Source organism: Cnephaeus nilssonii, assembly GCF_951640355.1.
Source record: "Cnephaeus nilssonii genome assembly, chromosome: 2".
NCBI lineage: Eukaryota > Metazoa > Chordata > Mammalia > Chiroptera > Vespertilionidae > Cnephaeus > Cnephaeus nilssonii.
The window spans coordinates 1,822,574-1,837,136 of NC_137073.1; positions in this window are offsets into that span (position 1 = coordinate 1,822,574).

Here is a 14,563-nt window from a genome sequence, read left to right on the forward strand (position 1 = left end):
GTTAGTTCACAAAAACCAGTGTTTGAAACAACCAGAATTCACTGAATAATAGTATTCAACTGTAAAACAGTTGAAAGACAAGTGTATATAGATGCTCAAGCTCAGAGAAGAGTGTATAATGTAGTTTGTACTTGTGGAGAAGTCCAACAAGTAGAGTAGAAAGCCCAAAATAGGACACAGCTAGAAATCAGTAGTAATTCAGAGCAAATACTAATAAATATCATAGAATTGTGTGAGAACAAGTGGAAAACAATCAAAATGTAAGTGTGTCTAGTCTAGAAAGGATGTTGTACACTGAGGAAATCCTTGAAATAGAGTTAGTTCACATGAAACCAGTGTTTGAAACCACCAGAAATCACTGAAAAGTAGTATTCAACTGTAAAACAGTTGAAACACAAGTTAATATGCCTTCTCTAGTTCAGAGAAAAGTGCTTAAAGTTGTTTCTACATGTGGTGAAGTCCCACAAGTAGAGCAGAAGGCCCATTATAGGATACAGCTAGAAATCAGTAGTAATTCAGAGCAAATACTAATGAATATCATAGAATTGTGTGAGAACCAGTGGAAAATAATCAAAATATGTCTAGTCTAGAAAGGATGTTGTACACTGCAGAAATCCTTGAAATAGAGTTAGTTCACATGAAACCAGTGTTTGAAACCATCAGAATTCACTGAAAAATAGTATTCAGCAGTAAAACAGTTGAAGGACAAGTGTATATAGCTTCTCTAATTTAGATAAGAATGTATAAATTTGTTTCTACAAGTGGTGAAGTCCCACAAGTAGAGCAGAAGGTCCATTATAGGATACAGCTAGAAATCAGTAGTAATTCAGAGCAAATACTAATGAGTATCACAGAATTGTGAGAGAGTCAGGTGGAAAAGACATCATAATGTAAGTGTCTAGTCTAGAAGGGATGTTGTACACTGCAGAAATCCTTGAAATAGTTAGTTCACATGAAACCAGTGTTTGAAACCAACAGAATTCACTGAAAAGTAGTATTCAACTGTAAAACAGTTGGGAAACAAGTGTATATAGCTTCTCAAGTTCAGAGAAGAGTGTATAAAGTTGTTTCTACATGTGGTGAAGTCCCACAAATAGAGCAGAAGGCCTATTATAAGACACAGCTAGAAATCAGTAGTATTTCAGAGCAAATATTAATGAATATCATAGAATTGTGTGAGAACAAATGGAAAACCATCAAAATGTAAGTGTCTAGTCTAGAAAGGATGTTGTACACTGTGGAAATCCTTGAAATAGAGTTAGTTCACATGAAACCAGTGTTTGAAACCAACAGAATTCACTGAAAAGTAGTATTCAACTGTAAAACAGTTGGGAAACAAGTGTATATAGCTTCTCAAGTTCAGAGAAGAGTGTATAAAGTTGTTTCTACATGTGGTGAAGTCCCACAAGTAGAGCAGAAGGCCCATTAGAGGACTCAGCTAGAAATCAGTAGTAATTCAGAGCAAATAGTAATGAATGTCATAGAATTGTGTGAGAACCAGTGGAAAAAAATTAAAATGTGTCTAGTCTAGAAAGGATGTTGTACACTGCAGAAATCCTTGAAATAGAGTTAGTTCAGATGAAACCAGTGTTTCAAACCATCAGAATTCACTGAAAAGTAGTATTCAACAGGAAAACAGTTGAAGGACAAGTGTATATAGCTTCTCTAATTCAGATAAGCATGTATAAAGTTGTTTCTACAAGTGGTGAAGTCCCACAAGTAGAGCAGAAGGTCCATTATAGGACACTGCAAGAAAGCAGTAGTAATTCAGAGCAAATACTAATGAATATCATAGAATTGTGTGAGAACAAGTGAAAACCATCAAAATGTAAGTGTCTAGTCTAGAAGGGATGTTGTATACTGCAGAAATCCTTGAAATAGAGTTAGTTCACATGAAACCAGTGTTTGAAAACAACAGAATTCACTGAAAAGTAGTATTCAACTGTAAAACAGTAGAAAGACAAGTGTATATAGCTTCTCAAGTTCAGAGAAGAGTGTATAAAGTTGTTTCTACATGTGGTGAAGTCCCAAAAGTAGAGCCGAAGGCCCATTAGAGGACTCAGCTAGAAATCAGTAGTAATTCAGAGCAAATACTAATGAATGTCATAGAATTGTGTGAGAACAAGTGGAAAACCATCAAAATGTGTCTAGTCTAGAAAGGATGTTGTACACTGCAGAAATCCTTGAAATAGAGTTAGTTCACATGAAACCAGTGTTTGAAATCATCAGAATTCACTGAAAAGTAGTATTCAACAGTAAAACAGTTGAAAGACAAGTGTATATAGCTTCTATAATTCAGAGAAGAATGTATAAAGTTCTTTCTACAAGTGGTGAAGTCCCACAAGTAGAGCAGAAGGCCCATTAAAGGACACTGCAAGAAAGCAGTAGTAAATCAGAGCAAATACTAATGAGTATCACAGAATTGTGGGAGACCAGGTGGAAAAGATATCAAAATGTAAGTGTGTAGTCTAGAAAGGATGTTGTACACTGCAGAAATCCTGGAAATAGAGTTAGATCACATGAAAGCAGTGTTTGAAACCAACAGAATTCACTGAAAAGTAGTATTCAACTGTAAAACAGTTGAAAGACAGGTGTATATAGCTTCTCAAGTTCAGAGAAGAATGTATGAAGTTGTTTTTACATGTGGTGAAGTTCCACAAATAGAGCAGAAGGCCTATTATAAGACACAGCTAGAAATCAGTAGTATTTCAGAGCATATATTAATGAATATCATAGAATTGTGTGAGAACAAGTGGAAAACCATCAAAATGTAAGTGTGTAGTCTAGAAAGGATGTTGTACACTGCAGAAATCCTGGAAATAGAGTTAGATCACATGAAAGCAGTGTTTGAAACCAACAGAATTCACTGAAAAGTAGTATTTAACTGGAAAACAGTTGAAAGACAGGTGTATATAGCTTCTCAGTTCAGAGAAGAGTGTATAAAGTTGTTTCTACATGTGGTCAAGTCCCACAAGTAGAGCAGAAGGCCCATTAGAGGACACAGATAGAAATCAGTAGTAATTCAGAGCAAATACTAATGAGTATCACAGAATTGTGAGAGACCAAGTGGAAAAGACATCAAAATGTAAGTGTCTAGTCTAGAAAGGATGTTGTACACTGCAGAAATCCTGGAAATAGAGTTAGTTCACATGAAACCAGTGTTTAAAACCCCTAGAATACAATTAAAATTAGCATTCAACTGTAAAACTGTTGAAAGACAAGTGGATATAGCTTCTCAAGTTCAGAGAAGAATGTATGAAGTTGTTTTTACATGTGGTGAAGTCCCACAAATAGAGCAGAAGGCCTATTATAAGACACAGCTAGAAATCAGTAGTATTTCAGAGCATATATTAATGAATATCATAGAATTGTGTGAGAACAAGTGGAAAACCATCAAAATGTAAGTGTCTAGTCTAGAAAGGATGTTGTACACTGCAGAAATCCTGGAAATAGAGTTAGATCACATGAAAGCAGTGTTTGAAACCAACAGAATTCACTGAAAAATAGTATTCAACTGGAAAACAGTTGAAAGACAGTTGTATATAGCTTCTCAAGTTCAGAGAAGAGTGTATAAAGTTGTTTCTACATGTGGTCAAGTCCCACAAGTAGAGCAGAAGGCCCATTAGAGGACTCAGCTAGAAATCAGTAGTAATTCAGAGCAAATACTAATGAATATCATAGAATTGTGTGAGAACAAGTGGAAAAACATCAAAATGAAAGTGTCTAGTCTAGAAGGGATGTTGTACACTGCAGAAATCCTGGAAATAGAGTTAGTTCACATGAAAACAGTGTTTGAAACCCCTAGAATACAATGAAAATTAGCATTCAACTGTAAAACTGTTGAAAGACAAGTGTATATAGCTTCTCAAGTTCAGAGAAGAGTGTATGAAGTTGTTTTCACATGTGGTGACGTCCCACCAGTAGAGCAGAAGGGCTATTATAGGACACTGCTAGAAATCTGTAGTAATTCAGAGCAAATATTAATGAATAGCATGGAATTGTGTGAGAATCAGTAGAAAACCATCAAAATGTAAGTGTCTAGTCTAGAAAGGATGTTGTACACTGCAGAAATCCTTGAAATAGAGTTAGTGCACATGAAACCAGTGTTTGAAACAACCAGAATTCACTGAATAATAGTATTCAACTGTAAAACAGTTGAAAGACAAGTGTATATAGATTCTCAAGCTCAGAGAAGAGTGGATAATGTTGTTTGTACTTGTGGAGAAGTCCAACAAGTAGAGCAGAAGGCCCATTATACGACACTGCAAGAAAGCAGTAGTAATTCAGAGCAAATACTAATGAGTATCACAGAATTGTGAGAGACCAAGTGGAAAAGACATCAAAATGTAAGTGTCTAGTCTAGAAAGGATGTTGTACACTGCAGAAATCGTGGAAATAGAGTTAGTTTACATGAAACCAGTGTTTGAAACCCCTAGAATACAATGAAAATTAGCATTCAACTGTAAAACTGTTGAAAGACAAGTATATATTGCTTTTCAAGTTCAGAGAAGAGTGTATGAAGTTGTTTCTACATGTGGTGAAGTCCCACAAGTAGAGCAGAAGGGCTTTTATAGGACACTGCATGAAAGCAGTAGCAATTCAGAGCAAATACTAATGAGTATCACAGAATTGGTAGAGACCAAGTGGAAAGACATCAAAATGTAAGTGTCTAGTCTAGAAAGGATGTTGTACACTACAGAAATCTTTGAAATAGAGTTAGTGCACATGAAACCAGTGTTTGAAACCATCAGAAGTCACTGAAAAGTAGTTTTCAACTGTAAAACAGTTGAAAGACAAGATTATATAGCTTCACAAGTTCAGAGAAGAGTGTATAAAGTTGTTTCTACATGTGGTCAAGTCCCACAAGTAGAGCAGAAGGCCCATTAGAGGACATAGCTAGAAATCAGTAATAATTCAGAGCAAATAGTAATGAATATCATAGAATTGTGTGAGAACAAGTGGAAAACCATCAAAATGTAAGTGTCTAGTCTAGAAGGGATGTTGTACACTGCAGAAATCCTTGAAATAGAGTTAGTTCACATGAAACCAGTGTTTGAAACCACCAGAAGTCACTGAAAAGTAGTTTTCAACTGTAAAACAGTTGAAGGACAAATGTATATAGCTTCTCAAGTTCAGAGAAGAGTGTATGAAGTTGTTTCTACATGTGGTGAAGTCCCACAAGTAGAGCAGAAGAGCTATTATAGGACACTGCAAGAAAGCAGTAGTAATTCAGAGCAAATACTAATGAGTATCACAGAATTGTGAGAGACCAGGTGGGAAAGACATCAAAATGTAAGTGTCTAGTCTAGAAAGGATGTAGTACACTGCAGAAATCCTGGAAATAGAGTTAGTTCACATGAAACCAGTGTTTAAAACCCCTAGAATACAATGAAAATTAGCATTCAACTGTAAAACTGTTGAAAGAAAAGTGTATATAGCTTCTCAAGTTCAGAGAAGAATGTATGAAGTTGTTTTTACATGTGGTGAAGTCCCACAAATAGAGCAGAAGGCCTATTTTAAGACACAGCTAGAAATCAGTAGTATTTCAGAGCATATATTAATGAATATCATAGAATTGTGTGAGAACAAGTGTAAAACCATCAAAATGTAAGTGTGTAGTCTAGAAAGGATGTTGTACACTGCAGAAATCCTGGAAATAGAGTTAGATCACATGAAAGCAGTGTTTGAAACCAACAGAATTCACTGAAAAGTAGTATTTAACTGGAAAACAGTTGAAAGACAGGTGTATATAGCTTCTCAAGTTCAGAGAAGAGTGTATAAAGTTGTTTCTACATGTGGTCAAGTCCCACAAGTAGAGCAGAAGGCCCATTAGAGGACACAGATAGAAATCAGTAGTAATTCAGAGTAAATACTAATGAGTATCACAGAATTGTGAGAGACCAAGTGGAAAAGACATCAAAATGTAAGCGTCTAGTCTAGAAAGGATGTTGTACACTGCAGAAATCGTGGAAATAGAGTTCGTTCACATGAAACCAGTGTTTAAAACCCCTAGAATACAATGAAAATTAGCATTCAACTGTAAAACTGTTGAAAGACAAGTATAGATTGCTTCTCAAGTTCAGATAAGAGTGTATGAAGTTGTTTTTACATGTGGTGAAGTCCCACAAGTAGGCAGAAGTCCCATTTTAGGACACAGCTAGAAATCAGTAGTAATTCATAGCAAATACTAATGAATATCATAGAATTGTGTGAGAACAAGTGGAAAACCATCAAAATGTAAGTGTCTAGTCTAGAAGGGATGTTGTACACTGCAGAAATCTTTGAAATAGAGTAAGTTCACATGAAACCAGTGTTTGAAACCACCAGAAGTCACTGAAAAGTAGTTTTCAACTGTAAAACAGTTGAAAGACAAGTGTATATAGATTCTCAAGTTCAGACAAGAGTGTATGAAGTTGTTTCTACATGTGGTGAAGTCCCACAAGTAGAACAGAAGAGCTATTATAGGACACTGCAAGAAAGCAGTAGTAATTCAGAGCAATTACTAATGAGTATCACAGAATTGTGAGAGACCAAGTGGAAAAGGCATCAAAATGTAAGTGTCTAGTCTAGAAAGGATGTTGTACACTGCGGAAATCCTTGAAATAGAGTTAGTTCACATGAACCCAGTGTTTGAAACCACCAGTAGTCACTGAAAAGTAGTTTTCAACTTTAAAACAGTTGAAAGACAAGTGTATATAGCTTCTCAAGTTCAGAGAAGAGTGTATGAAGTTGTTTCTACATGTGGTGAAGTACCACAAGTAGAGCAGAAGAGCTATTATTGGACACTGCAAGAAAGCAGTAGTAATTCAGAGCAAATACTAATGAGTATCACAGACTTGTGAGAGAACAAGTGAAATACCATCAAAATGTAAGTGTCTAGTCTAGAAGGGATGTTGTACACTGCAGAAATCCTTGAAATAGACGTACTTCACATGAAACCAGTTTTTGAAACACCTAGAATACAATGAAATTTAGCATTGAACTGTAAAACTGTTGAAAGACAAGTGTATATAGCTTCTCAAGTTCTGAGAAGAGTGTATGAAGTTGTTTTTACATGTGGTGAAGTCCCACAAGTAGAGCAGAGGGCCCATTACAGGACACAGCTAGAAATCTGTAGTAATTCAGAGCAAATATTAATGAATAGCATGGAATTGTGTGAGAACAAGTAGAAAACCATCAAAATGTAAGTGTCTAGTCTAGAAAGGATGTTGTACACTGCGGAAATCCTTGAAATAGAGTTAGTTCACATGAAACCAGTTTTTGAAACCACCAGAATTCACTGAAAATTAGCATTCAACTGTGAAACTATTGAAAGACAAGTGTATAAAGCTTCTCAAGTTCAGAGAAGAGTGTATAAAATTGTTTGTACATTGGGTGAAGTCCCACAAATAGAGCAGCAGGCCCAGTATAAGACACAGCTAGAAATCAGTAGTATTTCAGAGCAAATACTAATGAATACCATAGAATTGTGTGAGAACAAGTGGAAAACCATCAAAATATAAGTGTATAGTCTAGAAAGGATGTTGTACACTGCACAAATCCTTGAAATAGAGTTAGTTCACAAGAAACCAGTGTTTCAACCCACTAGGATTCACTGAAAAGTAGCATTCAACAATACAACAGTTGAGAGACAAATGTATATAGCTTCTCAAATTCAGAGAAGAGTGTATGAAGTTGTTTTTACATGTGGTGAAGTCCCACAAGTAGAGCAGAAGGGCCATTATAGGACACAGCGAGAAATCTGTAGTAACTCAAAGCAAATATTAATGAATATCATGGAATTGTGTGAGAACAAGTAGAAAACCATCAAAATGTAAGTGTCTAGTCTAGAAAGGATGTTGTACATTGCAGAAATCCTTGAAATAGAGTTAGTTCACATGAAACCAGTGTTTGAATCCACCATAAGTCACTGAAAAGTAGTACTCAACTGTAAAACAGTTGAAAGACAAGTTTATATAGCTTCTCAAGTTCAGAGAAGAGTGCATAAAGTTGTTTGTACATGTGGTGTAGTCCCACAAATACAGCAGATGGCCCATTATAAGACACAGCTAGAAATCATTAGTGATTGAATCTCATTCATTGAGAATAGCCAACGTTACTACATGGTGACCGGAACCCTGTCCCTAACCCTCTAACCCTAACCGTAAACCTAGCCCTAACCTGAGCCTGAACCCTACCTAGCCCGAAACCTTATCCTAACCCTAACCCTGAACAGAGCCCCAATTCTTTCTTTTTTTAAATTTCTTTATTGATTAAGGTATCACATATTTGCCCTCGTTCCCCCATTCCCATCCCACATCCCTTCCCACACATGCCCCCACCCCCCTGTTGTCCTTAACCGTTGGTTCGGCTCATATGCCTGCACGCAAGTCCTTTGGTTGATCTCCCCCTTTACACCCTTTATTCACGTATTCCTAGTGTTTGAATAAGGCCCTTTATTCATGTATTCCCAATGTTTGAAGCACTGTCTTAGATATTAACCTAGGTTATCATTGTGAATTTCCTGAGTTGGAGTCTCTCTCTTCCAGTGTCTCAAGCTTTTTCATTGTGAATTCTAATTTGGTAAAACAAACTTTTTTAAAAATATACCAGCACTTTCAACATTATTACCACTTGACAGTCTATCCTACCTTTCAAAGCGCTTTGGATACAAATTCTCAGTATTTCAAAATTCAATAGAGATGTTCGGGTTCTAAAACGTATTCCAGGAGTTCTACAGACACTCTGCCATTCCCCTGGTCTGTTGTTTTGAGCTATGAGACTTTTCATTTTAACACGGGTGTCATACCGGCTTTTTAAAGGCACATTAAAACATTACTTGGAACCCTAGCTTGAGTAGCATTTTTATTTCATAGTGTTCTCAATACTTTCAAACTGTTCGATAGCTCTAGGAAAATGAGTTTTTCAGTGTTTCACCAAAACCTTTTCCCGAAAACGCCAACTCCTTTTGACGGGAAAAATAAATGTAAACAGTGTCACACTCGCTTCTCAGCTGTTTGAACAAGATTTCCCAGTGACAAAATTGTGCTGTTCAGATATTCAGTCTATTGGAATATGTATTCCTATTGTGTGAAGCACATTTCTAAATATTTCCCTAGTCTAGAGTCGTAAGTTCTGAGTGCTACACACCAAATTGTCCAGTGATTGAAGCTCATTCATTGTGAATAGCCAACATTACTACACTGTGACCGTAACCCTGTCCCTAACCCTCTAACCCAAACCCTAAACCTAGCCCACACCTGAGCCTGAAACCTACCTAGCCCAAAACCTTATCCTAACCCTAACCATGAACAGAGCCCCAATTCTCTAACCCTAATACCAGAACTAATCTCGATGACGTCATCACTCCCAGCTGGACCCCTGGCCAAATCATTATCACCTGGGATGAATTAAGCCTGCCCACGTGGCCCCTCCCCCTTGGTGACGTCATCACTTCCTGTTTAATGGCCTAACCAGGCTTCTTTCAAAATCGCCAACTCATTGTCCCGGAATAATAAATGTAACCAGTATCCAACTCGGTTCTATGTCCTTTGAACACGATTTCCTTGTCAGGAAACAATGTGTTACAGATATTAAGGCCCTTTCTTCACGTATTTCTAGTGTTTGAAGCACTTTCTTAGATATTAACCTAGGTTATCATTGTGAATTTCCCTAGTTGGAGTCTCTCTTCCAGTGTCTCACGCTTTTTCATTGTGAATTCTAATTTGGTAAAACAAACTTTTTTACAAATATACCAGCACTTTCAACATTATTACCACTTGAAAGTCTATCCTACCTTTCACAGCGCTTTGGATACAAATTCTCAGTATTTCAAAATTCAGTAGAGATGTTCGGGTTCTAAAACGTATTCCAGGAGTTCTAGAGACACTCTGCCATTCCCCTGGTCTGTTGTTTTGAGCAATGAGACTTTTCATTTTAACACGGGTGTCATACCGGCTTTTAAAGGCACAGTAAAACATTACTTGGAACCCTAGCCTAACTAACTTTTTTATTTCATAGTGTTCTCAATACTTTCATACTGTTCGATAGCTCTAGGAAAATGAGTTTTTCAGTGTTTCACCAAAACCTTTTCCCGAAAACGCCAACTCCTTTTGACGGGAAAAATAAATGTAAACAGTGTCACACTCGCTTCTCAACTGTTTGAACAAGTTTTACCAGTGACAAAATTGTGCTGTTCAGATATTCAGTCTATTGGAATATGTATTCCTATTGTGTGAAGCACATTTCTATATATTTCCCTAGTCTGGAGTCGTAAGTTCTGAGTGCTACACACCAAATTGTCGACTGATTGAAGCTCATTCATTGTGAATAGCCAACGTTACTACACTGTGACCGTAAACCTGTCCCTAACCCTCTAACCCAAACCCTAAACCTAGCCCACACCTGAGCCAGAACCCTACCTAGCCCAAAACCTTATCCTAACCCTAACCATGAACAGAGCCCCAATTCTCTAACCCTAATACCAGAACTAATCTCGATCACGTCATCCATCACTCTCAGCTGGTCCCCTGGCCAAATCATTATCACCTGGGATCAATTAAGCCTGCCCACGTGGCCCCTCCCCCTTGGTGACGTCATCACATCCGGTTTAATGGCCTAAGCAGGCTTCTTTCAAAATCGCCACCTCTTTGTCCAGGAATAATAAATGTAACCAGTATCCAACTCGGTTCTATGTTCTTTGAACACGATTTCCTTGTCAGGAAACAATGTGTTACAGATATTAAGGCCCTTTACTCACGTATTCCTAGTGTTTGAAGCACTTTCTTAGATATTAACCTAGGTTATCATTGTGAATTTCCCTAGTTGTAGTCTCTCTCTTCCAGTGTCTCAAGCTTTTTCATTGTGAATTCTAATTCGGTAAAACAACCTTTTTTACAAATATACCAGCACTTTCAACATTATTACCACTTGAAAGTCTATCCTACCTTTAACAGCGCTTTGGATACAAATTCTCAGTATTTCAAAATTCAGTAGAGATGTTCGGGTTCTAAAACGTATTCCAGGAGTTCTAGAGACACTCTGCCATTCCCGTGGTCTGTTGTTTTGAGCAATGAGACTTTTCATTTTAACACGGGTGTCATACCGGCTTTTTAAAGGCAAAGTAAAACATTACTTGGAACCCTAGCCTAACTAACATTTTTATTTCATAGTGTTCTCAATACTTTCATACTGTTCGATAGCTCTAGGAAAATGAGTTTTTCAGTGTTTCACCAAAACCCTTTCCTGAAAACGCCAACTCCTTTTGACGGGAAAAATAAATGTAAACAGTGTCACACTCGGTTCTCAGCTGTTTGAACAAGATTTCCCAGTGACAAAATTGTGCTGTTCAGATATTCAGTCTATTGGAATATGTATTCCTATTGTGTGATGCACATTTCTAAATATTTCCCTACTCTGGAGTCGTAAGTTCTGAGTGCTACACACCAAATTGTCCAGTGATTGAAGCTCATTCATTGTGAATAGCCAACATTACTACACTGTGACCGTAACCCTGTCCCTAACCCTCTAACCCAAACCCTAAACCTAGCCCACACCTGAGCCTGAAACCTACCTAGCCCAAAACCTTATCCTAACCCTAACCATGAACAGAGCCCCAATTCTCTAACCCTAATACCAGAACTAATCTCGATGACGTCATCACTCCCAGCTGGTCCCCTGGCCAAATCATTATCACCTGGGATCAATTAAGCCTGCCCACGTGGCCCCTCCCCCTTGGTGACATCATCACTTCCAGTTTAATGGCCTAACCAGGCCTCTTTCAAAATCGCCAACTCATTGTCCCGGAATAATAAATGTAACCAGTATCCAACTCGGTTCTATGTTCTTTGAACACGATTTCCTTGTCAGGAAACAATGTGTTACAGATATTAAGGCCCTTTCTTCACGTATTTCTAGTGTTTGAAGCACTTTCTTAGATATTAACCTAGGTTATCATTGTGAATTTCCCTAGTTGGAGTCTCTCTTCCAGTGTCTCACGCTTTTTCATTGTGAATTCTAATTTGGTAAAACAACCTTTTATACAAATATACCAGCACTTTCAACATTATTACCACTTGAAAGTCTATCCTACCTTTCACAGCGCTTTGGATACAAATTCTCAGTATTTCAAAATTCAGTAGAGATGTTCGGGTTCTAAAACGTATTCCAGGAGTTCTAGAGACACTCTGCCATTCCCCTGGTCTGTTGTTTTGAGCAATGAGAATTTTCATTTTAACACGGGTGTCATACCGGCATTTAAAGGCACAGTAAAACATTACTTGGAACCCTAGCCTAACTAACTTTTTTATTTCATAGTGTTCTCAATACTTTCATACTGTTCGATAGCTCTAGGAAAATGAGTTTTTCAGTGTTTCACCAAAACCTTTTCCCGAAAACGCCAACTCCTTTTGACGGGAAAAATAAATGTAAACAGTGTCACACTCGCTTCTCAACTGTTTGAACAAGTTTTACCAGTGACAAAATTGTGCTGTTCAGATATTCAGTCTATTGGAATATGTATTCCTATTGTGTGAAGCACATTTCTATATATTTCCCTACTCTGGAGTCGTAAGTTCTGAGTGCTACACACCAAATTGTCGACTGATTGAAGCTCATTCATTGTGAATAGCCAACGTTACTACACTGTGACCGTAAACCTGTCCCTAACCCTCTAACCCAAACCCTAAACCTAGCCCACACCTGAGCCAGAACCCTACCTAGCCCAAAACCTTATCCTAACCCTAACCATGAACAGAGCACCAATTCTCTAACCCTAATACCAGAACTAATCTCGATCACGTCATCCATCACTCTCAGCTGGTCCCCTGGCCAAATCATTATCACCTGGGATCAATTAAGCCTGCCCACGTGGCCCCTCCCCCTTGGTGACGTCATCACATCCGGTTTAATGGCCTAAGCAGGCTTCTTTCAAAATCGCCACCTCTTTGTCCAGGAATAATAAATGTAACCAGTATCCAACTCGGTTCTATGTTCTTTGAACACGATTTCCTTGTCAGGAAACAATGTGTTACAGATATTAAGGCCCTTTACTCACGTATTCCTAGTGTTTGAAGCACTTTCTTAGATATTAACCTAGGTTATCATTGTGAATTTCCCTAGTTGTAGTCTCTCTCTTCCAGTGTCTCAAGCTTTTTCATTGTGAATTCTAATTCGGTAAAACAACCTTTTTTACAAATATACCAGCACTTTCAACATTATTACCACTTGAAAGTCTATCCTACCTTTCACAGCGCTTTGGATACAAATTCTCAGTATTTCAAAATTCAGTAGAGATGTTCGGGTTCTAAAACGTATTCCAGGAGTTCTAGAGACACTCTGCCATTCCCGTGGTCTGTTGTTTTGAGCAATGAGACTTTTCATTTTAACACGGGTGTCATACCGGCTTTTTAAAGGCAAAGTAAAACATTACTTGGAACCCTAGCCTAACTAACATTTTTATTTCATAGTGTTCTCAATACTTTCATACTGTTCGATAGCTCTAGGAAAATGAGTTTTTCAGTGTTTCACCAAAACCCTTTCCTGAAAACGCCAACTCCTTTTGACGGGAAAAATAAATGTAAACAGTGTCACACTCGGTTCTCAGCTGTTTGAACAAGATTTCCCAGTGACAAAATTGTGCTGTTCAGATATTCAGTCTATTGGAATATGTATTCCTATTGTGTGATGCACATTTCTAAATATTTCCCTACTCTGGAGTCGTAAGTTCTGAGTGCTACACACCAAATTGTCCAGTGATTGAAGCTCATTCATTGTGAATAGCCAACATTACTACACTGTGACCATAACCCTGTCCCTAACCCTCTAACCCAAACCCTAAACCTAGCCCACACCTGAGCCTGAAACCTACCTAGCCCAAAACCTTATCCTAACCCTAACCATGAACAGAGCCCCAATTCTCTAACCCTAATACCAGAACTAATCTCGATGACGTCATCACTCCCAGCTGGTCCCCTGGCCAAATCATTATCACCTGGGATCAATTAAGCCTGCCCACGTGGCCCCTCCCCCTTGGTGACGTCATCACTTCCAGTTTAATGGCCTAACCAGGCCTCTTTCAAAATCGCCAACTCATTGTCCCGGAATAATAAATGTAACCAGTATCCAACTCGGTTCTATGTTCTTTGAACACGATTTCCTTGTCAGGAAACAATGTGTTACAGATATTAAGGCCCTTTACTCACGTATTCCTAGTGTTTGAAGCACTTTCTTAGATATTAACCTAGGTTATCATTGTGAATTTCCCTAGTTGGAGTCTCTCTCTTCCAGTGTCTCACGGTTTTTCATTGTGAATTCTAATTTGGTAAAACAACCTTTTTTACAAATATACCAGCACTTTCAACATTATTACCACTTGAAAGTCTATCCTACCTTTCACAGCTCTTTGGATACAAATTCTCAGTATTTCAAAATTCAGTAGAGATGTTCGGGTTCTAAAACGTATTCCAGGAGTTCTAGAGACACTCTGCCATTCCCCTGGTCTGTTGTTTTGAGCAATGAGACTTTTCATTTTAACACGGGTGTCATACCGGCTTTTAAAGGCACAGTAAAACATTACTTGGAACCC